Source organism: Rhamphochromis sp. 'chilingali' (genome assembly GCF_963969265.1).
Source record: "Rhamphochromis sp. 'chilingali' genome assembly, chromosome: 2".
Lineage (NCBI taxonomy): Eukaryota > Metazoa > Chordata > Actinopteri > Cichliformes > Cichlidae > Rhamphochromis > Rhamphochromis sp. 'chilingali'.
In genome coordinates this window covers 62,236,038-62,261,599 of record NC_137930.1, presented here as the reverse complement: position 1 = coordinate 62,261,599, position 25,562 = coordinate 62,236,038, and the positions used below count along the sequence as shown (strand labels likewise).

Below are 25,562 nucleotides of genomic sequence, written 5' to 3'. Positions count from 1 at the left end.
GTCCTTGTGTCACTGTTGAACTGTGCGAATGTACTTTCCAGAGCTGGCGAGAAAGAGAGAGAAAATACAAAAAAAGAGCACGAGAAGGAGTACAGACAGAAGGCTGGGGCAAACAGATTTATTAAATAATAGTGTGGAGAATGAAAAGAACTGATTGAAAACATTGGTGGTGTTACACAATGCCGATCAAGCAGCAAATAAAGATGAATCAGCAGAGGGCATCAAATTATATAAAAATTCTTCTAAAGAGAGCCAGAAGAGGAAAAAACAGTACAGCGTGAGTGAACTTCCAGTTTGGCTTCAGAAAGGATAGTTTGGATAAAGTGAGATTTTAGTGGCAAAAAATGACATAAGACGCCCATGTTGAGGCAGTTTGCTAGCACTTTAGCCCCAAGGACAACAATAGAACACAATAGAACTGCACAGTTCTGCAAGTTTGACTTGTAAAGCACTCCAACACACACTATCAATATCTGCCTTGCCTCCTGCATTCTCTCCATCTTATTTCTCTTCTTCCCTTCCACTCCCCCACTCCCTTCACTGTGTTTGTGTGAGATACTTGTGAAGCAGCCCCATATTGTGATGATTGAGGCCCTGTCATTGATTCAGATGGCACATTTGTCAGACACATGTTTGCCAGCAACTGCTGTTGCTAGGGTGCGCGGCGCTGCTGTGGAAAGCATCTCTTGTTGACTTCCTCACTGGGTGGTTCATGTGTTTGTCAGGTCACCGTAACCCCTGACACCATCACCACCTCCTGCTTTTCGTACTGCCTGTTAATGTAACTCTAGACTCCCAAAGAGATTACCGCCACACTCATGCATCACTGCTGACATAAGGAAACATAAAAGATCAACATTTGCAACTGCAAGAGGATAACAAAAAGTATTTGTTGTAAGAATCGTCCACAAGAATCCTCTGATGAAAACACATGCAGGCAGCCTTCACTGGAGAATGTGTAAAAAAAAAAAATATATAACCCCAGGACTTAATACTGATTTACTACTCCAGAGGTGGCACACACATATTATTTGTGATAAGTGCACTTTTTTGCAATTTATCCTCACTGACGTGTCTAAGGGGCATGACAATGGTTTAAAGGTTGGTTTATTATCAGCTCAGCAGGTACGTAATACAGTGGAGAATATTCCAATATTCCATTAATTTTTATGTTGAGTGATGTCATCATGACTTTCTGACTTCTCTGGCTCAGTGCTGGCAGGACTGAGAAGACTTTCATTATAATTTGGTAGTGAAAGGTGAACGGTGACTTCAGTGCTCATGTCTGCTCTGTCCTTCCTCCGTGGGATTAGAATAGAAATATAGAATAGAAATATCCCGTATTGTCAGTAACTGGGGAAATTCAAGTGTTCCCGCAGCAAAGTGACAGGCAGATGGAGCATGGAGATAAAAAAAAAAAAAACAATTTACAGCATAATAAAAAAAATAATGTGCAGTTATTAAGTTATTAAAAATGTAAAAGATTATTAAAAACAGAAAATGGAAAAACTGTGCAAATAACAGTGGTGTTATTTTTGCCAAAGTTCTTCTGTTTCCTTCCACCTGCACTGGGTCAAGAGGGCATCCGAAAGCAGCGCTGGCCTTCATGATGAGCTTCTCTAAACGCTTTCTCTCAGCTGTAGATAAGCTACTGTTCCAACAGACAACATCATAGAAGATGGCTGACATCACCACAGAGTGAAAAAAGGTCTTCAGAAGCGCCCCCCTCCAAAAGATCTCCTCAGCAGTCTGCTCTGACCCTTCCTGTAAAGAGCATCAGTGTTGTGACTCCATTTATTCTTCAGGTGAACATCCGTGTACTTATAAGAGTCTGCTCTCTTAATGTCAGTTCCCTGGATGTTCACTGGTATCGGTGTGGTGGGTCTGCACCTGCGGAAATCCTACACCAGCTCCTTGGTTTCCCACATTGATCAGAAGATGGTCACGCTGGCACCAGTCCACACAGTCTGTATTCTGAGTCATCCTCACCTGTTATGAGGCCAGCTATACCAGAGCTATCAGTGAGGTAGTCCACTAACCACTGGGACAGCTCCAGCTTCTACCTCAGAAGTCCAGGCTGGATGGTGTTCAAAGCACTGGAGATCCTTACAGTGCTTCCAGGCTTCTCCAGCTGGGTCAGAGTTCGGTGCAGGACGTAGATGGTGGCATCATCCACCCCGATTCTAGGCTGGTAAGCAAACTACACCAGATCCAATGAAGACTGAAGGAGGAGGCAAATATGTTTGAGGACCAGTCTCTTGAGGGTCTTAATCAGACGTGAGATCAGTGCTACCAGCCTGTGGCTGCTGAGGTCCTCCGGATGCGTGGTCTTTGGTACTGGTACCATATAGGATGTCTTTCACAGCTGTGGTACTTTCCCCAGCTTCAGGCTCATGTTGAACATGATGCCAAACAGTTGGTCAGCGCGGCACCTCAGGAGCTTGGAGCTGATTCCACTTGGACCTTCAGCCTTTTGCATCTTGATCTCTCGCAGCTCGTTCCTCACCTGAAGTGTTGAAAGGGACAGGATGGTGTTGGAGGAAGGGGGGCGTGGGATGGAGTCTTTTGAAGCAGAGGTGGTGGATGATGGCTGAGGGCTAAGAAGTCATGGGAAGAAAAGCTGGCACTGGTTGAAGATAGGGTGTTTGCAGCAGAGATGATGGGGCTGGGGGAGAGCCTTCATTTCAGGGTTGATCCAGGGCTTGTTGTTGGAGAAACACTGTACCTTCAAAAGGGGCAGAGTGTCATCCGCACAGAAGTTAATGTAGTCAGTGATTATGGATTATGGTGCAAAGGTATTGGGGAAAAAATAAGTTCTCCAAAACTTCTCCAGACATGAAAAATCTAAGTCTGTGTTAAACTGAACTGACCCTCATGTTGAGGATTATCACTGGTGATGAAAGCTGAACCTCACACTATGACCCTTAAGACCAAACAACACTCTTGACTTCGTGGAGTCCAGTTCTTCAGAAAGCACATCATGTGAGGAATGTGAACAAGAGCATGGTTATCGTTTTTTGTTTGTGTTTCTTTCTCTCTTTTTTTATTTTGAGATTGTCAGGGTTGTGCACCGCAGATGAACACAGTGTCAATCTGCCAGACTTGATTTATGCACTAACGTCCTACAGAGTAAGGGAACATTTAGCACATGTGAAAATGCTGGTAAAAATCGCAACGTTTTTTGGAACTACCACCACAATCTTTGCTTATCTCCTATCTTTTCTTTTTACCAAATTTGCTTTGGGGCGAGTTTGTCAGGTCTTGACACAGTGGAGATTCAGCATGAATCCCAAACAAACACAAAGTGGTCAGAACAGTATCAGCAGGATGACTGGAAGCAGTGTATGACTGCACAAGGAGACAACCTTGAAGGGTGTAGATTTGATTGGAATTCTTTGTAAATAATGTATTTTGAGGACATAATGAGTTTATTTTGTGACCATAATCTGTGCGTTATTTACTGTTGTCAAGGACAAAATCCAGATTTTTCTCAGCACTAATTTTTAGATGTTGACTAGTTTCTACTTGCTTAAATATTCCATTTACCTTTATCTTATTCTCACTGGTGAATGATCAAAGAAACACAGTCTTAGTAAACGAGTATTTCTTTAATTATTACTGACTACACCCATAATAATTTTCAACCATAACTGGAATTACCATACTGTTATATTTTGAATTCCCTCCCTCCATCTTTTACTGGACACTGTTGCCTCCTGAGTGTGAGCAGAAACCATCTACAGTTGGCGAAAACATAAGAGAAATGATGCGCTTGGTAATACCTTAAAGGAAAGAGCTTTGAATTCATGATAAATTATTGCTTTCATCACAGACTTCTCATGGTGCTCCCAGTCATTAAAACTCAAAAAACCTCAAAGTTAGATGAGAGTATTTTTAAATTTATTGGCCCATATAATTTTCAGCTAAATTTGAATATATAATTGAAGAGATGGCCTCATGATTAAAAATTGTTATGTGTTTGTCGGCTGATCGCTAACATCAATAGAGACCAGTGTGATTTAAGACACTGGCACTATAAACAGCAGACTTCATATTACAAAAATATTGTGCAGTAATTTTTACTTTTATTGTTCCTTTTCCAGCATCCTTTGTACCGCTCTCAGTTTATTTATTCCATTGTGTAAGTTGTGCAGTAAGTGACATGAATATTATCAGGACACTCTTAGAATTGAACTTCTTGACCTCATTCACCTCATATCCTTTCCTCAGCTTGCTTGCTTTCACTGTAACTCTCAAACTGGCTTTCCTTTAAAGAGTCTTTATAATGAAGTACTTCATTTAGTAATTAGCTCATTTATGCGACCCACTGTCAGGTGCCTTCTCCAGCTGGTGGCGCTCTTACTGGCGAACTAGTCTGTCCGTGCCTAGAATCAGGCCTGTAAATAGGATTTGGAGGCAGATGCTTTATAAATTGCAGTGCAGATGTAAAACACATGACTTTGGGGAGCAGCGAGTCCCTCAGGTTCTATCATTTTGTCTCTTTCTCCTACCTACTTCTACTCCTCTTATTCTTTGATTTCTCTGTCCTCTTATTCAACTACTGCACATCCGCCATATTTTCCATCTTATTGTATGTCTGTATTTATCAGATCACACCTTCATTCTGAAGGTCTCCTTAACCTCCTACGCAAATCCAAGTTAATATATAGATATGCAATGTGTTCTAAAGTGTGCATGTGTCCATGTGTTACGGTGCGCATTTTATGCATTCTTGACTGTAAGTCCAAATTTCTGTGTCAGACTGTAGGTGGTGTACTGTGGGTCTGCTGACAAATAACCTCTGGATCAGCCGTCATGTGTTTATTAGACACTCTATCCAACAGGCAGAAAATTGGCCTGAATTTTTGCCTTGCACCTCTGCTCTTCTGCTGCGTGAAGGCAGACCCAGCAGCTCTGATTGCTTCTGACACTGACAACAAGACCTAGCTTCCTGAGAAGACTTTCTGCAGAGCTCCTCTTGTATCTGCACAGAAAAGTCAAAGGTGATCAAATCAAATAAGATGTTTTTTCTCTAACGCTTGCCAGAACTTAGAGGTCAGACAGCGAGTTACGTATGGATTGGCAGGTTTATGTTTACTTTCAGTGTGCTGAAATATGTCTTTATCCCATTTTTTTAACCCTGACATTTGAACCTGCTGCATCATTCCTTTGTGAGTGAAGGGCAGATGCATCATTTGTAAATTATGCTATAGTTACCTTGGCCTGCAGCTTGATAACTTCAGGATCACTTTCCCTTTTCAACCCCTCTCCGCTACATTCCTGCTGGTCTCTGCTTACTTCTACGTTTCGCTCCAGATGTGGCATTGTTTGGACACATTTGTTTTGGGCTGGGGCCGGTAGACCTGCTCACAGTCTGATGTCATGCTCTATTTAAAGGGAAAGCCATGAGAACTGGGTGGAACGCTGTGGTTTCACTTCAAAGCTTCTTTCTTGGACTACTGATGACTGTCATCCGTGGCACAGCAATCTGTGTCATGGACAGATGACCACATTCATTTTAACTGTTGACAGATATGTGATTTTAAAAAGGCTTATAGAGGAGGCAGGATTTTGCACAAAAATCAGGAAGTTTAACTTTTACCTCATGGCCTATGAGTTTTACTGAAGTTTTCTCAGTTTCACAGTTCTTTAAAATAACCTGCCACTCCTACAAAGAAACAATACAGGGTCTTATTTAAAGATTAGGCTCAGGCTGTTTATGGTATAACTGAGAGAAACCTGATACTATAGTTGGATGAGATGAAAGGATGATGCCCTCAATTGAACCAACAAACATGACAGGTTTTTATGGGTCAGGGGAGTCACATGCTGCTTAAACTTTCATGCCTCTCTAATTAGCTCTGTCAGTCAATGAACCTGGCACCTCATGCCATTAAAGAATGGGATAATGAATCCTGTCTGTCTCTCAGTGTGTGTGTGTGTGTGTGTGTGTGTGTGTGTGTGTGTGTGTGTGTGTGTGTGTGTGTGTGTGTGTGTGTGTGTGTGTATAGGGTATTCTGTACCACATTAAATATGAAATATCTCACAGTGTTCCAGCTATATGGGGGTTAGGATAAGGGCATCTTTTCCTCGATGACTGAGCTTATTGTGTCTCTTATTTAAACTGTGAGCATAGTGGAAAGCCGCTTTACTGTCAGATTCCCCATGGGAGCTCTGCCTTCAGCACTATTTGGCCTTCAAACACATATATATTTGCCAGGTCCTCTCTAGTGTTTCTGCTTCAAAGAGCCAAAAGTTCTAACCCTGCTAAATATTTCCGGTTCAAACGGGCATCTTTGCTAGATGTTCATCCCTCTCTGTCCTTTCTCCTTTCTCTGTGGTATTTGCTTAAGGAGTTCACAGTGGCCTTACAGGAGTTGAAATCTGAAATGACTGAGGTGAAGTGCTATTAGGCAATTTAGTAATGCTCACACACATACTTCCAGAAAAAGGGAAAGTAGCAGTGAGATAATATTGTCATCACACAGGCTCTCTTTGAATTTGCATCAGTTTGGGATGCCCACATCCTGACAATGCTTAAGTGTTGTATTCACACACTCAGGCACAAATATTTAAAAGGTTAGGTTAGAAGGTGACACAGCCTGCTGAATGTTTTTAAATGCATTATTGCCCATTTGTGCATTGTGTTTTATTCCCAGATTGTTTAAAGAGAAAGATGCTGGCAACGGAAAGTGAGTTTTCCCACTTTTGCAGCGTACATATAATTCAACAGTTGTATTTTCAGAGTAGTTATATATAAATGCAGATGTTTTTGACACCGAAATGTGTTTCTCTGTGGGTCTCGCTCCCTTTCGGCTTAAAGTTCACTACAGTGCATTGCCACTGTGGTCAGCATCAAAGGCCTGGATATAGACATGTTTACACACTTTCATGCACAGACACGCAAACAGACCTTTGGATCATTTATATTTACTTACATATGAGAACATAAACAATAAAGATGAAATCAGGAAAACTCTTCAGCTCATGCATCCTTTCCAAAAGCACACTCACAAAGTCACACGCTCACACACACTCACACACACACAAACAGTCTGCCTGGCTGCGGTCCAGTGCTGCGCCCAGTGTTTCCTCCACACAGAGGCCAGATATTACACATAATGAATGGATAACAGTTCAACCCTGGGGTCATGAGGTGAAGCATCTAAATGATCAGTGCTTCCGCTCCAGATTCTGTTTATGACTATGTGTATACACACCATACAGCCTGTCAGACAATTATATACACCCCACACCCAGTGTCAAGCTCAGACAGCTGGCGCAGCCAAACATTCACCGTCTGTTTTAGGGAGGGGGGGGGGGGGTGTTTGTGTGGGGGTGCGTGGAATTACTCATGTTATCAGGACATAAATCTGTTTACCCACCACTTGCAAGAGTCCATAACATAAATCAGAACAGAATGAAGGACTGGGTTTACGGTTTGGTTAAACTTAGGTTTAGTTTCAAGTTAGAGTTAGAGTAAGGCAAGTAGTGATTATGGTGAGAGTTAGGGAAAGTTTCCAAAAAAATGAATGAATGCAATATCTTCTTGTGCAATAGATACACAAGAATCTGTGTGCCCGTTTGTGAACTCATTCAACTTATTAATCTGCTACTAACACAAAGATTAAAAAGAAGGCTAAGGCTGCGAGGAAATTCTGTTAGTGCTGGAAAAAAAGTCTTCTTCATCTTAGTCAGAGACAGTCTTTATTGCTGCCCTTGACTCACATTTGTCCCATTTTCTTTCACATATTAGTCTATCCTAGTGTGCTGCACATTGCAGGAAACACAGATAATGAATCTCAGTGTATACCGTGATAATGTGGGGAAAAGATGTAATTTGTTCACACATGCTCACTTTTCAAGGATGATAAACTCACATTTTAGAGGGCTAAAGCAGGTGTTTGGGTGTGACAAATGGGAGGTACTGATGGATAAGGTGACAGGGTGGAGTAATAACAAACTTCAGTATAAATTAGAGTTAAACATTGTCATTTGATGGGAGTGTCAGACTGGTTGAAACATATTTTCATTTTCATCCTTCTTTTTTTTATTTACTTGTGTTTCTATCCCAGATTCCCACAGTCCTTTTTACATTTGAAAAAGTTGGACATCTAAAGAGAACAAATTAGTTCATTGATGTAACTGGATTACTCTTCGCCTGCGGACAGTGTTATTTCATAAATAAATGTTTCACTGATCTTTGAAACAGGAAATTATCCAGTGGGAAAAGTCCAGTCCATGAAAGCAGCTTTGCATCCTTTCACAGCGGTTTTATTTCATGTAGCATCTTTTGCTCTGTACCCGTTTGGAAGTAGGGACAAAATCTTCATCATCACCGCTCATTGACTCAGCCCGTGTGTATGTACATATCCATTTGTTTGGATTTGTTTATCTTCTTCCGTCTGTGTTGTATATATGCAGCCATGTATACGTACACCTACACATGTTTTTGTTCAAATGCCCTTTTGTGGTATGTCATGCCTATCTGTGGGTTATAACTCTGCATTAGAAAGTTGATGCCTGACTCTTCAGCCTCAGCACCATAGTGTATATCTCATTTCCGTGTTCGCATGCAGCCTTAAACTGCCGAGGAGAAAAAAAGGGGTTTGTTATGTGAACCATGTGTGGCTACCGATGCACATCTGAAAGGTTAAAGCAGCAGGGAACTCAAAAAGTGTGGCTACATCTGCCAACTTATTTTACTCTGTATCTGATGTCAGACATGAGACTGTCAGTCTGTGAGATGCTATCAGCTCCGAGGCATCCAGCGAGGCCTAAAATGACCATTGATACCAGAGATAGGTATGATTTTGGTCTGTGTAAGTCCTCTAAGCCCTCTTGGCTGAAACAAAAACTGTGATGTACATCATTTCTTACTACAAAGTCACATTTTGCTCCATGGGGTTTTGAGGAATAACTTTCAAAAGCTTCCATCTTTATCCAGATTTAGCGAGTGGGAATAACTGCTTCCTGTAAGACACGGTGGGATTATGAGTAAATGCAACAGACACACAAAGTGTCCTGTGGAGGAAAATGTATTAACAGACTTAATGGTGAGATTGCAATGTCAGGTTTGAGTTTGTTGTGTCAGTAGTTACAGGGAGGCTTTGTTGATATCATATGTAAGATGTGGAGCAGATCATCAGCTTTCTTCTTTACCTTACATACCTTATGCCTCTCAGCTTAAATCTCAGTGATGTTAGAATGAGCGTTGCTTTTATTTCCAGAGCTTAAACACATCTAAGGATCTGTCTGTATCTGCACCTTGGAGAGGGGCTAAGGTATCCCCTGTACTGTCTTACAGCACTACTACTATCTTCTTCAATGTTCCTACTTTTGAACTAATCTCTCTCTGGCTTCTTCCACCCCTGCCACTCTATGTGTCCTGGTTCTAGACACAAACTAAGACCTACAGTCTCTGGTCCTCCAGAGAAAGTTACAGATGTTGTTGGGAAAACCACCTCAGTCCACCTCTTCTAAATCCTCATGGCTCTGTTAGATGCTACAGTGCCACTGTTGTCTAAGCCCCTCCTACAATTTGAATGACAGACTCATAGGCGAGCAGAGCAGAGGTATTACTATCAGGTTTCCCTCTAACTACAGCAAAGACTGAGTCTGAGCCTGCTCTGCCACAGGGATCTTATATTCCCAGAGGCACTCACGTGCCTTCTGCTTATGAAATTACACGCTTGGCCTTAGCTATTCTATTTCACAGAAGAAATTCACTTTTATTGCTGACATTTTGTTTTCCGTGACTTTACTAGAGAATGAAAGAGATGAAAAGAAGGATAAGAAGAAGTTGGGGTGGTAGTGTTTAAGAAAAGCCAACATCTATTTCCATTGGGGAGCTGCTTTGCTTAGTTGAACCGCATGGTTTGGATAAGAGTAGATATTCCGCATAAATATTTTTACGTGTGATTGACAATTAGCCCAAATGTGCTCATAGTTCAGCTCACGATGCTTGAGAAAAAGCCATTTGAAGTACTTTGATGTAGCTCAACACTCTGTGATCATTTTCTCTTTTGGTTCGTCTTTATTACTTTCCCATCTCATTTCCAATCTTCCTTTACATCAGGTAGATAACACCCTTTGCTCTTTTTTAAGCTCTGTTGTGAGAATATCAGAAACGTTCAGAAAGTTTCAGGTGGAGAAAGCACGTACACAAAAAGAGCTCCAAACACAGCGTTCAGTTAGAAACTTTTAATCTCTGTTTATCTAGGCTGTTGATTTATAACTGAGTTCCCAGGATTTATTGGTCAAGCTGTGATCCAGAGGATTATAAACCCTTCAACAGAACTGCTCTCTGTTAGTTATTATTCAATATCTAACACAGAGCTTCAAGTCATGATGGACCTTGAGTGAATTTTAATGAAAGATTTCCTGCTTGGTCCCTGCCAGGCCGACTAACACGCAATATCACCCGCTCCTTAAGAACTCACTTCTTCAAATTAAGGGTGAGGGAAAGGCTGCACTTCTAAAAACAGAATATTTTCAAAGGAATGAGGCCACTTTCAGGAAAGTTACAGGAGCTGTATCCGACTTTAGACCTCGGTATGGGTCAGTGAGTGTAGGAGCAGTAAAACCCAGAAGGCCGTGTCTCCCCCTTTTACTTCACCAGCTCAGGCCAGAGATGAGGTGATCCACACGGTTGATATGTGTATGTGTTTGCGACAGGAGGAAAAAGTCAGACTCTGGTCTCGGTCCAAGACAGGAAAACGCTGAAGTAAGCTCGCCCGTCACCTCCCAAACTCCACTGGCCTAATTATTCCTAATGCAGTTGTGTGATTTATTCTTTTAGCACCCTTTTAACAGGGTGTAGATGTGTGTGTGTCTAATGTGGTAGTCTCGCTGAAAAAAGGTCATGTGAGGACAACTGCTCTAAGGATGCAATGATGTATCAGATGTGTGTTTTTTGACAGATTTTCTTTCCTGCCATTGCTTGGTTTGTGTCAGGAGCTGAGACTCACCCATTTTATGCTGTACAGACTGTTCAGAACAGCCCCCACAGAGAGCAGAGGAAAGAGTTCAGTCTGACGAATGATGTCAGTGTTTGGAGAGGATGAGTGTGATGGTGGTGGTGGTGGGGGGGGTTACATGGGTCTGGGAAAATAAGAGTTTGTGTGGGGGAGGTAACATGAGATCCCCCACAGAGATGCTAAACTCCTTTACAGACTGAAAGAGAGAGAAGAGGACTCTTTACAAGGATGAAGAAAAACGTTCCCCTTTTAATCTGTTTGCAATCTAAAAATAACCTCCCCTCTCTGTCTACTGCCCACTGGGGCAGGCTTGTTAAAGTGTCTGTCTCCGAAGGGAAAGAGTCAAGTGCTACAGAGGACCAAACAAAAAAGAAGCTAGTAAAAGGGATGAGAAAAGAGGGAGGGGTTAAAATGGAAAATGGAGCAAAAGTAGGAGGGCAGAGGCAAGGTAACAGCAAAAATATGCAAAGAAGGAAGAGTGCTGGGAAAGATTTAGGACAGATGGATCCTCGAGAGAGTGAGAAAAGGTTCATGAAGCTTTAAAGACTGCTAAGTGGATCATCAGATTTCTACCTTGTCAACTGTTCCTTCTCACCACGCCAGTCAGCTAGCCAGACTGAGTGTAAAGCAGTTACACACCAACAGTATGTGGCCCCAAGGTTTTTTTGACTGTTGGTGCAGCAGTAAAAGCACCTAATGCTTGGAAATGTGAAATAACAGAAAAACTTTTCCTTGGCCCAATGGCATGGCACTTCTCTAAGGGGTTCACTGCACATGCGCTGAATCGCACATTCCAGATAGTCACCCATTCTTCAAATGCTTCCCTAGTTTTCAGTCTGACTCACAACTTTCTACTATACCAGTGTGGCCAGCCACCCAGCCTGATGTGTCATCCCCATCTGTTACTGTTCTTTTTCCCCTGACTTCCAGGAAAATGAATGGAACAGGACAGTATTTGTTTTCAGTGGGATTTGGTAATTTGTACCAACAACGTATTAGAAGAAATGAACAAAGAGGGACAGAAGTTCTAAAAATGCAAGACACTGTCTCAAGGACATGCTGAGCTTCTCTCGGAAACTAAAACAATCTCTGAAAGGTGGAAAAGAGACTCAAAGAATGTGGAGAAAAGTCTACTTGGTGGATTCTTCAAATTGCGACTCTGCTATACTCAGAGGCTCCTTCTTTCTGACCTGCACTACAGAGCTGGCTCTCAACTTGCTGACCTCTAACATTCCACCTTAAACAGCGGCAGATAAAAGCATCTCGTCATCTCTTCTCTGACCTCAGTTCCCTTTCATTTTATAATCACACTCACACTGTGGTTAGCAGAAATATTATTCAGATACTCTCAGATGACATAAAGAGCAGACTGTTGCCTGCCAAGTACACAACTGATATGCTACAATTACACATCGTAGCTGATAAACAACATATGGACGCTTTACTTTCAGACAAGATCACACAAAAATACTAAAGCTACATACCTTATCAGTGGTGCCTTTTTTACCACTGTGATGTCATTTTCCCATTTAATTCAGGGGGAACTAACCTCCCTGCTACCATTACTTTTTCCTTTTTTAACAATGGAACATCAGCTGGGCGTCTGTGGAGAGATTGCAACACTGAGGTTATTCTAGTCTGCTGGAGCTGCAGCAGTCTGGCAGAAATATCTGAGCCCCTGACCAAACCAGCTAAACACCATTCATAAATTCCTCCAAGATTGCAGCCAAGAGCCTAAGACCTGACGATGTGTGGACTGCCTGACCTGCTATTTGCTCTCTCTGCTGGTTTGAAGCAGACTACCTTGCCATAGAAAGAAAGGTATTCTAATGTTAGATAAGAGCATATCCTCAGACGCATTTTCTGTCTTCTGCTAGTTTTCCCTATCCTTCAAAACATAACAGCAGTGATTTGCGTATTTGTTTTTTGAGGTCAGTAGAAGCTTTTAACATTTCAAATCCTCTCAAAACTTTACGAGCCTATATTTCATTTTAATTTTCCTGTCCTCGGTCTGCATGCGCGATAGCAAGGTGGATAAGAGATGAAAAATCACCAATCACATGAGACTATCTTCATTTGTTATTCTTTCCTGGAAGTGTTGCAAATGGTACTCCTCCACATAGTTTTCAGTACATGAACTCTGAAAGTGTCTTTCTGTAAAAACAAAAAAGAAGTTAAGGTACGCATTTTGCAGTAGATAAAAAAAGGACATGAAAGGGGCTTCCTTGTATTTATGTTATGTTTGAGATGGTTGTGAATCACAGTTAAGCAGATAATTCTAATGTAACTCTCTATCCTCAGTAAGTGGATAATAAGAAAGCAGGATCAAAGTCATCTTCTGTAATCACAGTTTACATTTGAACAACTCTTATTTATTTAGCATTTGTAGATATTTTAATATTTACACTTGATAAATTATTGCTCCTATTTTTGACTAAATCTTTGACCAAAATCTGGGTGTGTTGTAGTGGCGAAAGGTCCTCACATGGCCCCTAAAGACCCAGTAGCCCTAGATTAATGGCTTTCCTGCTACCCAAGAGATGAAGACTGTGCCAAAACAAATGGTTGGGCACGCGATGTTGGCATGACAAATTGAAGTGAGGTCAAAAGGGCAAAAGACAGACCACAGCCCAGACCGACAGTTTTTCTAGTGGGGCTGCAATGAGACCATAATGCTAAGCTGAGAGGTCACCAGCGCAGGGTTACAGGTTGTAGCTTGTCCCTGTCTCAGCCTTTTAATGGACTGTGACAGGGCTTCCGATCCCAGCAGCCTGGCCAAATGTTATATTCATCAGAGCAGCTCCTGGGTGCAGCACTAGCACTTTTCATGGATACGGAGTTTGACACATAAATTAGAGCGTGCTATCCTTACCTCAGCTTGTGCAACCAGAAAGGTATTCATCTGATGTGCATCATTCTGGAAGCGAAGACAAAAAGAAGTTGGCAAACTGTGCTGTAATGCTCACAGTAGTCATTTCACTTGAGTTATTTATTGTAAGTTTATAAGATGTCAGAAATGTGAAATGCTGTTGTAGTATGCAGTCAACCATATAAACAGCAAAAGAAATAAACACCAGTTCTGAGTTAAAACAAACGTCATCTCTCACTTTAAGGTATGTTACTTCCTTAAGTGAGCTCATTTCAGATTTTGGAGACCATTCTTAGCACCGGCGCAGGCGTTTGTCCACGATTGTTCAGTGTTTACTTAATGTTTTCCAAGTGTTGATTTGGTGACAGTCTGATATGGGATTGTGGTTTCAACTCTTGCGTTTTGAAGTAAATTGGCTAAATCAAAGTAGAAAAACATAGGCTGTAAATCATTACTCGTTCACTGATAAAAATGTTTTTTTGAAATGCACGGAGCATTATGTTCACACATAACTCAGGATGTGAATGCTCACATATGGCTGAAGGTCAAGAGGGGATTGTTGGTGTTTGGGTGACTGTGAGAACCTTAGTCTTGAATACTCTGGGTTTCTTATAGTTCTTTGTGACCAAAGAGTTAAGCATTCAAGCAGATCTAGTTGTGCAGCAGCTGTAAAAATAGGAAGGAGAGGCAAAGTATAATTCATGAGATAGCGGGCACGACTACTGCGGCTTGCTTCTGGTAGAAGAAAAATTACCCACAGCAATTTTTGTAGATGAATTAATTCAATATTATTCATTATGTCCAAAGCCCAGATAAAATAGCACTACTGGCCAGAGGATGACATTTGTGTACTTCTGTTTAGAGTGAACCTTCCCTTAAGCTGTGTGTCTGGAAATAAAATGTTTTCATCATGAATAATCCCCTTTTAGAAATTTTGATAGTGGCATTGTGTACAAGAGTAAGTATATTCTCCATGCTACCCAAGGGTATTGTAAGTCTCACTTTCACTTTTAGCCATTTGAGGCCCCATAATCTGTCAGATTTGGAATAAGTCACACTCACTGTACTCACCTATATTAAAACCTGAGAACATATAACAACGATTTTATGTAAGCCCTCTATTAATTGCTAAGACATGGGCTGAGAAAAATATTCTTAGGTACACAGAATATTCTCTGGTTTGCTCTTTGGCTTGCTCGGCCGCCAGCGTTCCACACAGGTATGTCAGACAGGTGGGGTATGGTTGATGCACAGAAGCTGCTTTCTCTATCTCAGCCTCCTGCACTGGTCTCCAGTGAGCCCGAGCACATTTGATGGGAACAAAGTGAGTGCTGCCAGGTGCTTTGGCCTCCTTTTCAGCACTGGAAACGCATTGGGGAGTATACAAAAACATTTAGTGTGGTTTCAGTTGATTAAGTTTGTTGATCAGCAGGAGATTAATCGTGTAAAAACTGGTTTATTTCTTCATCATACACTCCTATGCTTCAGTGAGAGCTCAGCCAGAAATACCAATGTTTTTAATAGGCTCTAAGCGTACTATCTCATCTGTGAAGATGTTGAGCAATTGAGCACAATCTTCGAGTCAGTGGTGATGTTGTGCAGGATCTCTGCAGAGACCCTGCAGTGATCCTGCTGAATCAGTGGGCATATAGCCTTAGGATCACTGTGGCATCCAGCACAGAAAGATCAATACTGATGTTGTGTGGTGTAGAGACAGCAGGGACTGGATCAGTGCTGGTTCTGTTCCAGCCAGCATGGGTCAGTGCTGCACACTCTCTGTGGTGGAGTTGTGGATGTATGAATGGCTTCTTGCAGTGGCTGTACAGAACGTCATTCTTCTCACCCTCATCTGAGGCTGACATCCGAGGGGGAAGCCCAGGAAGCCGGCAAGTTAAATGTTTTTCTGTCCCCCTTGTAGGAATGGACGTATCGGGTGCTGTTTTAATGTGTGTAAAGTATAAACACACGGCAGTGTCCAACGACCCAAGGTAAAAACGACAAGGACATTAGAGAAAACAGACTGTGTCTCAGCAATATGCAGGGGGGAAACCAAAAACATTAATGCTGGGTTTGTTTGTCCTAAGAGTTACTTGCCCACTTTGCCATTTCCCCAAGAATCTTAAATAGCCTTACCTTATTGGCCCTCATAGGGTTGTGTAAATATTCCAACTCAGGTGAAGACTACTATTCCCAAGTTCCTGTTCTCTCCACTGCTGCCAGGTCTAGATAGGACAAAGTACGCATTCCTGGAATAGCAGCACGACTCCAGTAACCAAACTGATTTGCTCCCCCTAGCCTCAGACAGAGATTTATTTATTTATGTATTTGTTTATTTTACCCTCCACCTTTAACTGTGACTGCCGGGATTCCCTTGCAGTGACTCAATTATAAGGCTCATTAACCATTAAACCATTATATAACCTTTTTTCTATGTTCAAATACATCATTTTGTCAATGAACCCGTGCTGCTTACTTTACCTTCTGACGTAAGTGGATACATGTCAGAGAGACAGACACCATACAAAGGCTTAACACCAGCGTGTTTCACCTCACCAGTCTCGGGGCAGCACTGGCACAGCTTGTCTGTCAAGCCCCAGTGAAAAAAGGGAATGAGCAGTTGGTTTATCTCAATGCCTCTGAGAGGGCAATATTTGTGAATTTTAAAATAAAGCTATCCTAAGGTTGGTTGGGGAGAGAGGGGAGGAGTCTTGGGGAGAGGATGAATAGGGTCCTGTGCTCAGCCCCTGGGTGGACTGAACCCCTCTGTTTGAGCTTTTTTCGGCCTTGGCACACAGGATTCCCTGTGAGGAGTTGGTCGGAAGCAGGAAGTGGTCGTGTAAGTCGATCTGCAGATGCAGCACAGAGCTCCTTTTCAACAGCAGACCCCTTGGTCCTATTCTACACAGCGACGCATCAGGTAGTCCTCCTGCTGCACCCGCAGCAAGACACATGCCACACAGAACCACTGGACAGAGAAAGTGCAAAAGATAAGAGGAAACGCTAGGAAAGAGGACAGAGAGACAAGGAACAAAATTGGGAATGATGCCGAAACAGTGCAGACTTCCGCTATTTAAGTCATTGATCAGATAGGAAAAGCTGTTTACCAGCTGTGGTTTAGCACTGCTGAAGTCTCTGCCAAAATCTGACACGGCTGGACAACAGTCCAAACTGTTATCCATGAAATCTTCTTTTGACAGGCAAGGAAGGGTAAAGTAGCCAGTGCTGATACTAAAGTCAGGAAAGAAAGAGTAAGCTACAGGTGCACTGCAGCTTAACATTTCCACAGCATATTGTGGTCAAACTGTTTGTTGCAGATAAGGGACTTTATTATTTTAACGGCTCTGAATTAGATTCTGAGTGCAGTTTACAGTCCTCTCTACTTGAGATCCCTTCGTCCTCCACATATCTCTTCTCCAGCCTTTTTGTGACTTTTCTGATTTCCAAGAAAGAACAACTGCTCCAATTGTGAATTTGAGAACTATGCTACTTCTTATTTCAGATCCTGCACATGCCCCCCAGATCCCTCCCCCCCACCCCAATCCATTTGTTTATAGATAGTTTTATCAGCAACATATAAAAAAGGTCTCACTCACAAAGGTGGCACATTGACAAGCTAATTAGAATGGAATGTGGGGCACTCCAACAAGTGTGTCACGTTCTCCTTCATTTTGCCTTAATTGTCTTGGCTTTTCCAAACCATTACTATAAAGTGGTTTTGAGCAGGATGTATACCACCTTGTCTCTCAGCACTAAACAAGCAGTGCTGAGGCACAAGCAGTAAAAGGATAAAGTTAGAATCCTGCTAAAATTTCACTAAATGACAGCTGAAACTGAGCTTCTGTTGCTATGAACGAGGCTATTGTTTAAATAGGATTCGTTGTTATTGTTTCCAAGTGCTACTTTAGGTGCAGCTGAACTGCTGAAGTGGACCAAAGTGTTGAGTCTCCAAAATAGAAACAAATTTTTAATGATGTTTGTTCGGGCAAGAGAACTTTTTTTGTGTGTGTGTGTGTGTGTGTGTGTGTGTGTGTGTGTGTGTGTGTGTGTGTGTGTGTGTGTGTGTGTGTGTGTGTGTGTGTGTGTGTGTGTGTGTGTGTGTGAGAGAGGCTGCCACAGTTCAGTAGTAGTTTGACTGCATTTTAGTCATGTAAAATGCATTACTGAAACAGAGTTTCCAGTTTGCACTATTGTGACATAGAGTAAGGGGTGATGAATTGGTCCAGTCATGTCTCTGGCAGATCGTTTAACTTCAGTAAGCCTTTGAAGAACTGCCGTGACCAAGGAAATCCTTGACATCTGAGACACAACACAAAGAAACATAGACACAAACACAATCCAGCTTATGGTCCTAACATACGTCTAATAAAACCAAACAGAAGGGAAGCAAACTTTATCACCATCAAGATCCTGCTGTTTTGTCATTGGATATTTTTGAATACCATGTCATGCATTAACACAGGCTACTTAGGAAAGTCATAATTAGGTCATTTGGACATTTCCTTAGGCTATTTAAAGAGACACAGGCAGAGTGAATTTGGAAAATGCTGGTACTGACTCACGCACACTAGACCTGGAATTCCCTCTTTGCCATTTGCCAGGGGCCTACTGATTTTGGCATTGGTGCAAATTGGACGGAAGAATAAAAAAGGGAGGGAAAAATATTAAGCTGTGTTTTTTCTTTGCTACCCTTTCCACTCATCTCCTCACTTAAATGCTAGAATTCTGCTGGAGACACAAAATACTTATTGTCACCCTAATACACTCAACTCCAAACAACCTAAGCTAAGTCTAAGGAGCTTGGAAAGAAAAGCGTCTGGACTTCTTTAAGTTGCTTGAAGATGTTTCACTTATCATCCGAGAAGCTTCTTCACAGACATTTTAGCATTAAGCTGTGACTGTCAGTCATGCAGCCACTCCAGTAACCTTCGTCCTAAATCTTCCACAAATGTTTTTGTTTCCTCTCATGACCAACCCCCACCTGTCCCTCAGTTCCTGTAGCCTAATGCTAAACTGAAGAGATTTTCTTTCATGTGGGTGTGGGATGGAGACAGAAAGAAAGTGTTAAGACAGACAGCACAAGATAGAATGAAGGAATAAAGAGGCACAATGGTTCATCTGGGAATGATGTTTGAAGCAAGAAAACAGAAGTTTACTGGCCATGTTTTTTTTTGTTTTTTCTCTGTTCTTGTCTCTGTCCCAACCTAACGGTAGAATACTGAGCTCTTTCTCTCAGCATATGGCACATCAGATGCTGCCAAATCTAAAAGGAGTGAATTACTTTCCATTACAAACCCGCTCTCCTTTTGATTTAAATCTCTGTGACAAGATCAAGTCAGAATTAAATCTGACTTTGATTCAGCCGCTGGTGCCGTAAAGTAATATTACATCTACTACTCTATAAAAACCCAAACATTGTGCATGTCAGTCATACAACTTATACTCACGTTGTACATAAACAGACTTGTCTGGATAAATACAGCACACATATACAATTTTACTCCTCTGAATGTGTGAATGCACTTTCATGCACTCACGTAAAACCTGAACCATTTTCCTAACTGCTATCATGAAGTGAGACCAAATGTTCACAAAAAGAGTTTGTGTATATCTGCCAGCTGTGAAGTCTCACAGAAAAACTGTATTTCATGAAAATGTGCTTGTTTTATGTGGCACTGACATGTACTGCATTTAAATGGCCCCCTTTCCCAAAGTTTCACAGTCACATGCCGGGACTCGACTGTCCCCTTGTCTGGAGATACGTGCACACTAACTCCTGTCTAAACCTTACTAAGCAAAAGTTGAACCTGAAGGTGAAAGGTCATGAGTATATCCTGCAGGTAAACAGGAGTCTAAAAGACTTTTGCCTCATTGTCTTTAATGGATTTCTGCCACTCCCAACTTCTTCTAATGAAAGCATCTGTCCACAAAAGGCTGTAGTATGCGGGCTTATCTGGCTGTCTAAAAGAGAAACAAATCTAACTAGAATCTCAAAATTATTTAATATTGCCTGTTCTTCCATACTTAGTTCAACACACAACATGCTTTAAATACCCAGTGATGTTAGGTTTGCTTTTACTCTTTTTGCAGGGGGATATAGAATTTCTTCACTGCTTAAAACATTAGTGTGAGGCACAGACTTTATGCCAGTTGTAAAAATCATTTTAGAGCTTTTGTTACCGTGTAGAAATAGCAGCATGTGCATGGCTGAATAAGTATTTTGCCATTTAGGCATGGCGTATGACGACAAGGAAGCTTGTGTCAAAATTTTGTGGCTACCGCGCGGCTTGTTTCTGCACGCTTGTGTTAGGTGAGGTTGTTCATTTGCTCATGGGAGGTAGGGTGATGGGTCACTAACAAAGGGCTGATTCCCCAGAGGCCAAAGAGGTTGTTGCGCATCTTTCGCAGGCCCAGTCTCATCTCTGGACTTTCACCTATGTGCTACTGGCGCCAGAGTCTCACTGCCTCTGGCTTCTTTAAGGCACAGGATATGCAAATATTAATGGAGCAAAACATGTATGTCATAAATAGATGGACACTTTTATTGTAACACGGTATCATGGATTTATGGGAATCTGATAACTAATGGCTGCAGAAATTATTTAATGAAAGAGAAACTGCAGACAAAGTTTACATAAATATGTCTGTACCGTATAAACCTACATGCCGTTTCAGTCCTTGAGTATGTGTGTACAATAATTTACCTCAAGGTTTGTAAAGATCAAAGTTTATTTTCATGTAGAGGATGAAAAAGACATGTATCTAATTATTAAATAAAACCGGTTTCAATTATTTAAAAAAAAAAACTTCACATACTTTAACGTCAAAGTAAAGATTAACAGATGGTCTTTTTTTATCTGGCACATCTGAATTTGTCAGGATTGTTATGATTTCTTTGTAACGTGTGACTGAAAGAGCTAAAGCCAAAGCTTCTATGTTTCACCTTTCACCTTTTGCATCTACTGTATCCAGATTCAGTAATTGTTCTACCATGACCACTTTATAACGGGACTTTCCTCAGATACCTTTCAGCCAGTGTTTAATGAGTTTAGGTTGTCTTTTGTGGTATGTGGCTTGGTGAAGAAAGCATGAAGTGTCTTTTACCTTATAAATACCTAGATATGTGCAGCAATTAATAGTTAGTTATTTTACTGGAGCTCTTGGTGTGTCTTATAGTATTAACTGTCATCTGGTTAAATTTCCCCCGAGTACAGCCCTGGACCTAATTGAAACAATTACAAATGAGGCTAAATGAGAATGTCAACTGATGATTTTTTTAGAGGCAACCAAATACTTTTGCCCAGGCAGAAGAAAGGACAAGCAAATATTGATACGGTAAAGAAGGAAGACTTTCTCCATTAAAAACAAGAAGGAGCCAGGAAATTTTACCTCCATCGCCCTTTTCATTAATATCCTCTTCTACTCACTCATGTTTTACATGTCTGTCACACACACCTTTTTCTGTCACAGCCACACAAGTAATATTCCACAGACAAGCAGAAATACTGGAAACTGTGTCAAGAAGAAAAAATAATAACCTTGAAATGCTCTAAAACAAAGATTCCATCATGTTGATGGAATGCTGTGGTTAGCAATATGGAAACAGACTGACTCCAGAATTCAGTGGTTAGCAAAAAAAATAAATAAAAGAAAAAACTCGTCTGTGAAAGAGGAAAAACTTGGGAGGGGGTAAGGACAGCCTCTGGAATTACACACCAAAACCTCTGAGACGCGCACACTCATGCACACTAACAGATTCACATACACATACACACCTTCTATCTTACCCACTGAGCAGTTAACCACAGTGGGTGAAGGGTGGGGTTAGGGTGGTGGCGAGCAGGGAGGCACAAATTTAACAAACCTCCTTTAGTGCTTTGCTCGCTGCTTCATTTGAAGTGCTCAGATGTGCTCTTCTTTCAGACACTCTGAACTGACTTCTCGCAAAATGTCACCAGTATGGCAGAAGACAGATGACTCATTAATTATCCTCTGTAAATCGTACACTGAGAAACTAAGGTTATGAACTACTGACAGGCCACTGCTGTTCGCACACCCACATCCATTGCTTCTGTTTTAATAACTGCGGTGGCAGAATTGAGAAAGCGCATCACTGTCATATCTCTCCTCCTAGCCTGCCGTTAAATAGACATAAGTGCAGAGATCTTAAAGGCAAATTGCTTGCATAATGGATGTCTCCAGAATTACAGGGGAGGAGGCAGGCACGCTGACAGAGGTTTTGGCGGAGAGCCCCAACAAGGGCCTGGGGCCAGCCACTCTCACCATGCATTCTCTTCACTGGGCTGGTCATGCTGGGAAAGGTGTGAGGAGAGCAGTGAGACACCCCACCAGCATCCCTCTCATTACACAGCCTACTGGGCTACGCAACACACTGAACAACCCATCCCTTTTGCACACTTTTCCTTCTACTTAATGGAATTCCCCGTTACCCCATAAATGCCTCTCCATTCCATCACCTCTTACCTCTCATCATCTCTCGTCTTCATCTGTCTTCTCTCCCTCAGTGATCTTCTAGACCACTGCATGTTGATGTTTCAGTGCACAAGCATCTGGAAAAGGCGAACAAGCAGCTGATGGCAGTTATTGATTTCCATTATTATAAAGCAAGCCATTCTTTGTAGGAGTGGATTACTCACCCTGCTGTTGCTTTTCTCTTGGCATTAAGGGTTTTTTGTTTCTCTGGAGAGTCATTGTCTTCCCGAGCCACCTTTTTTTTGTGGTGTCTTAAACAAATGTTGAATTGCTGCATTGTTAAGATCACCCATTTTAGTAGCTCTGGTCTGCTTTTACCATTTCTGTGAGCCACCTTTGGGTACTCTCCTATTACAGAACGCACATCAACAGAGGTGTTGAGTGGCTCATAAAAAAAGAGATGCTGAGCCTGTAGTCTTTTATGTTAACTGATTTTGAGAGATATGGCGCTTAGAGGTTTTGGCCTCTAAATGGCAAAAGCAGCTATGTGAGACTGATGTGATGAGTCGACAAAGATTTTGACAGCGCTACTAGCAAATATTCACTTAAACCAACACCACATACATCCTGTTCTAAAATGACAGGAAAGGGGCTTCCAGGAAATTGAGCTTTCATTCAAGCACCGTTTAACCATCCCTTCCTTCGTTCCTGTGAGAAACCAGTACAGACCCTTGTGAAAGTAATGGGAGAAAACAGTGTAGCCACTTTTGTTACAGTTATGTGCACGCACACACGCAAACACGCGTGGACTTATACCACAAGCACACCAGTTCTTAGGCACTCAGCAGTCTCAAGCTGAGAGTCAGGGTGGTGTTGTGGTGAAGCCATATGGGGCGCCACTGCCTGAAAGACTTGGTGATTTGACAGGAGGCCTGAAGAACACACACTCACATGGACACATACACACAGCCTTAATTGACTTATAAAACTGCACTAAAATGCACTTTTATGGAATAAATTTTAGACCAGTCACACAGGATTTGATATGAACTTGTGCCCAGCTTGCAATTCTGTCACCACCACATTGTCTTTATACACAGTCCAACAGCAATTCATGCTATTTCATGAAAAAACTGAGTAAGCAGTGCAAAAACACCACCAATTTGCCAGATTAATATGCAAGCAGTCTCTGTATGAAATAATTCTTGTTTATGAGAAGGGAAAGAAATACTGTGCAGCCCAGGGCTGTAGGGGAAGTGTCCAAGGCATTTTTAGACTATAATTGACCCTTTACTCTTTGTAAACTGACAGCTCAGGCTTTGGTGCTACTTCTGTAAGGTTCCTGTAATCCTCATACTGCTCTTTTTGTTGTTGGAGGCGTTCATTCACAGCCACAAACCGCAACAGCCAGTCTAGGCAAATACAATTGGGGCTATGATGTATGATCGTGACTGTTGACTCAGCAGTGCTGGATCAAGCGCTGCCTGATGGAGACGCGGCAAGACCGTTCACCCCAGTTTCTCCAACCGGTGGCAGAGATACCTGCAGACACTTTGGCTTTCAGATTCTGTGGAGCTGTAAAGGGGATGTGATTTTTCACAACCAGGTCAAAACCTAGCCAGGTCTCAGCTTCAGGTCTCCCTTCCAAACTGTTAAATACCTCTGGGAGGTTTACCACAGGATGAGACAAGGAAACATGCAGCACAGGGTGATCTCGTCAGAAAAAATTGAGGGTCATATCTCACTGTGTGTCATGTGGTATCTGAAAGCATTGACTGCTGCTTTGTGGATGGAAACATAATGGCCTTCAAGGCTCAAAGCTGTAGGCCAACACATCTTATCTCATATCAGCTCATCTCCTCGTCTCTGTGGCTTTGAGAGGGCTTGAATTTATACAGTGAAAAAAAATTGTCCACCTTTAGGGACCTATCTGGCTGTGACCTCACTTACACTACAATACAGTCAACATACCATGCACTTGCTAACTTATTACCATTAATAAGGCCACAAGACATACTCCTACAGAAACAGGATTGTATTTATGTTTCATCGTGATTAAATGTGGTTTGGTTCTTTTGCCAGGGTGCACAAAGAATTCATTTGTGAGCCATCTGTCATCGTCTTCCAGATAGTCAGCACTAATGTTGTGCTGTCAAACAGTCTTATCATAGGCTCGGTGCTCAGGTGATCAGATACGATCTCTACGAAAGGAATTTGGATGTTTTGCAAAAAAACTAAAGTAGGGTTGTTTTTTTAAATCTGCCTGAATTATACCTCTAACTGAATACGGCTATAAATAAAAGAGTACATAAATCATAATAAATCATACCAACCTGCTAAAGGATGTTTTAGTAAAAATATTGATTCCACAGGATGGATTCAAGATGGAAACAAAATCAGGTGCTGATGACAAAATGACCCAGAGAGTTCCAAAAAAATAATCTCCTGAGAGACTGATGAGGGTGCACATACTTACTGTCTGTTTGTCTTTCACATCTCACGGTGTTATATACAGTTTTCTGGCTCCATTATAGTCACTGGCTAAAAGAGAGGCTCGATTCAGTGGTACTTAGTTTTTCATTTTAGTATGCAGTTTTCACTCATTCCTCACAAGCTAAAACTTTCCTCAGTAAACCACAAGTGCTTTGCTCAAGGACACTTCAGCACAGTGGATGGTAGCCAAAACAGATGCTTTAAACAGAAAGGTAGTCTCGGCAAACACAGGCTACCTCCAGTACCGGTATAGTCAGTGGAGGCAGACAGAAGATGTGTTGGAAGTTTGGTTACCGGGCCTAGAAATTACATTTTGGTGCTAACTGCAAGTTTCATTTGGTCTGACCTCAATCAACCAGGAGCATTGCCGGGCCAAAGTAAACCAGGACCCGAGAGCACTGTCTGGGTTGCCTGGGGAAAGGCAACAAACGTCAGTGTGCCCTCACTTCTCACTGTCTAAGGGCTGGCTGACTAATCCTCGATATTCCTCCATGATCTAAACCTGAAGCCTTCTGTAGCAAAAGAACACTGTGGCATTGTGTCCCTTCTCTCAAGGAGTCTGTGATTCATTTACTGGCAATGCACTTTGGATGCATGTACTGAATTTTTCTCATCCTCAGAACTACGTTCAACTTCATCATTCCAAGACGAAACTGCTTTCTTTGTATGACTGTTGAATATGACACAACAACTTACTGTCAAGCGAGAATCAAGCACTCAAAAAAACTCTATGTGGTTGTTTGAAATGTGTCTGTTGTTGAAAAAAGGAACTTAGACTAAGTAATATCTCA

General features: G+C 41.8%; 1 protein-coding gene and 1 long non-coding RNA gene across 2 annotated transcripts in view; one reads left to right on the top strand and one right to left on the bottom strand.

Moving 5' to 3' along the window:
- znf469 (zinc finger protein 469) overlaps positions 1–25,562 on the top strand; it is a 62,988-nt gene that overhangs the window by 23,672 nt on the left and 13,754 nt on the right. The window lies entirely within an intron of this gene.
- On the bottom strand, positions 122–16,059 carry LOC308392021. Its single transcript, XR_013970743.1, has 3 exons — positions 15,982–16,059; positions 13,852–13,896; positions 122–2,725 (listed from the first exon to the last, which is right to left on the bottom strand). It is a non-coding gene; the product is annotated as an uncharacterized lncRNA (long non-coding RNA).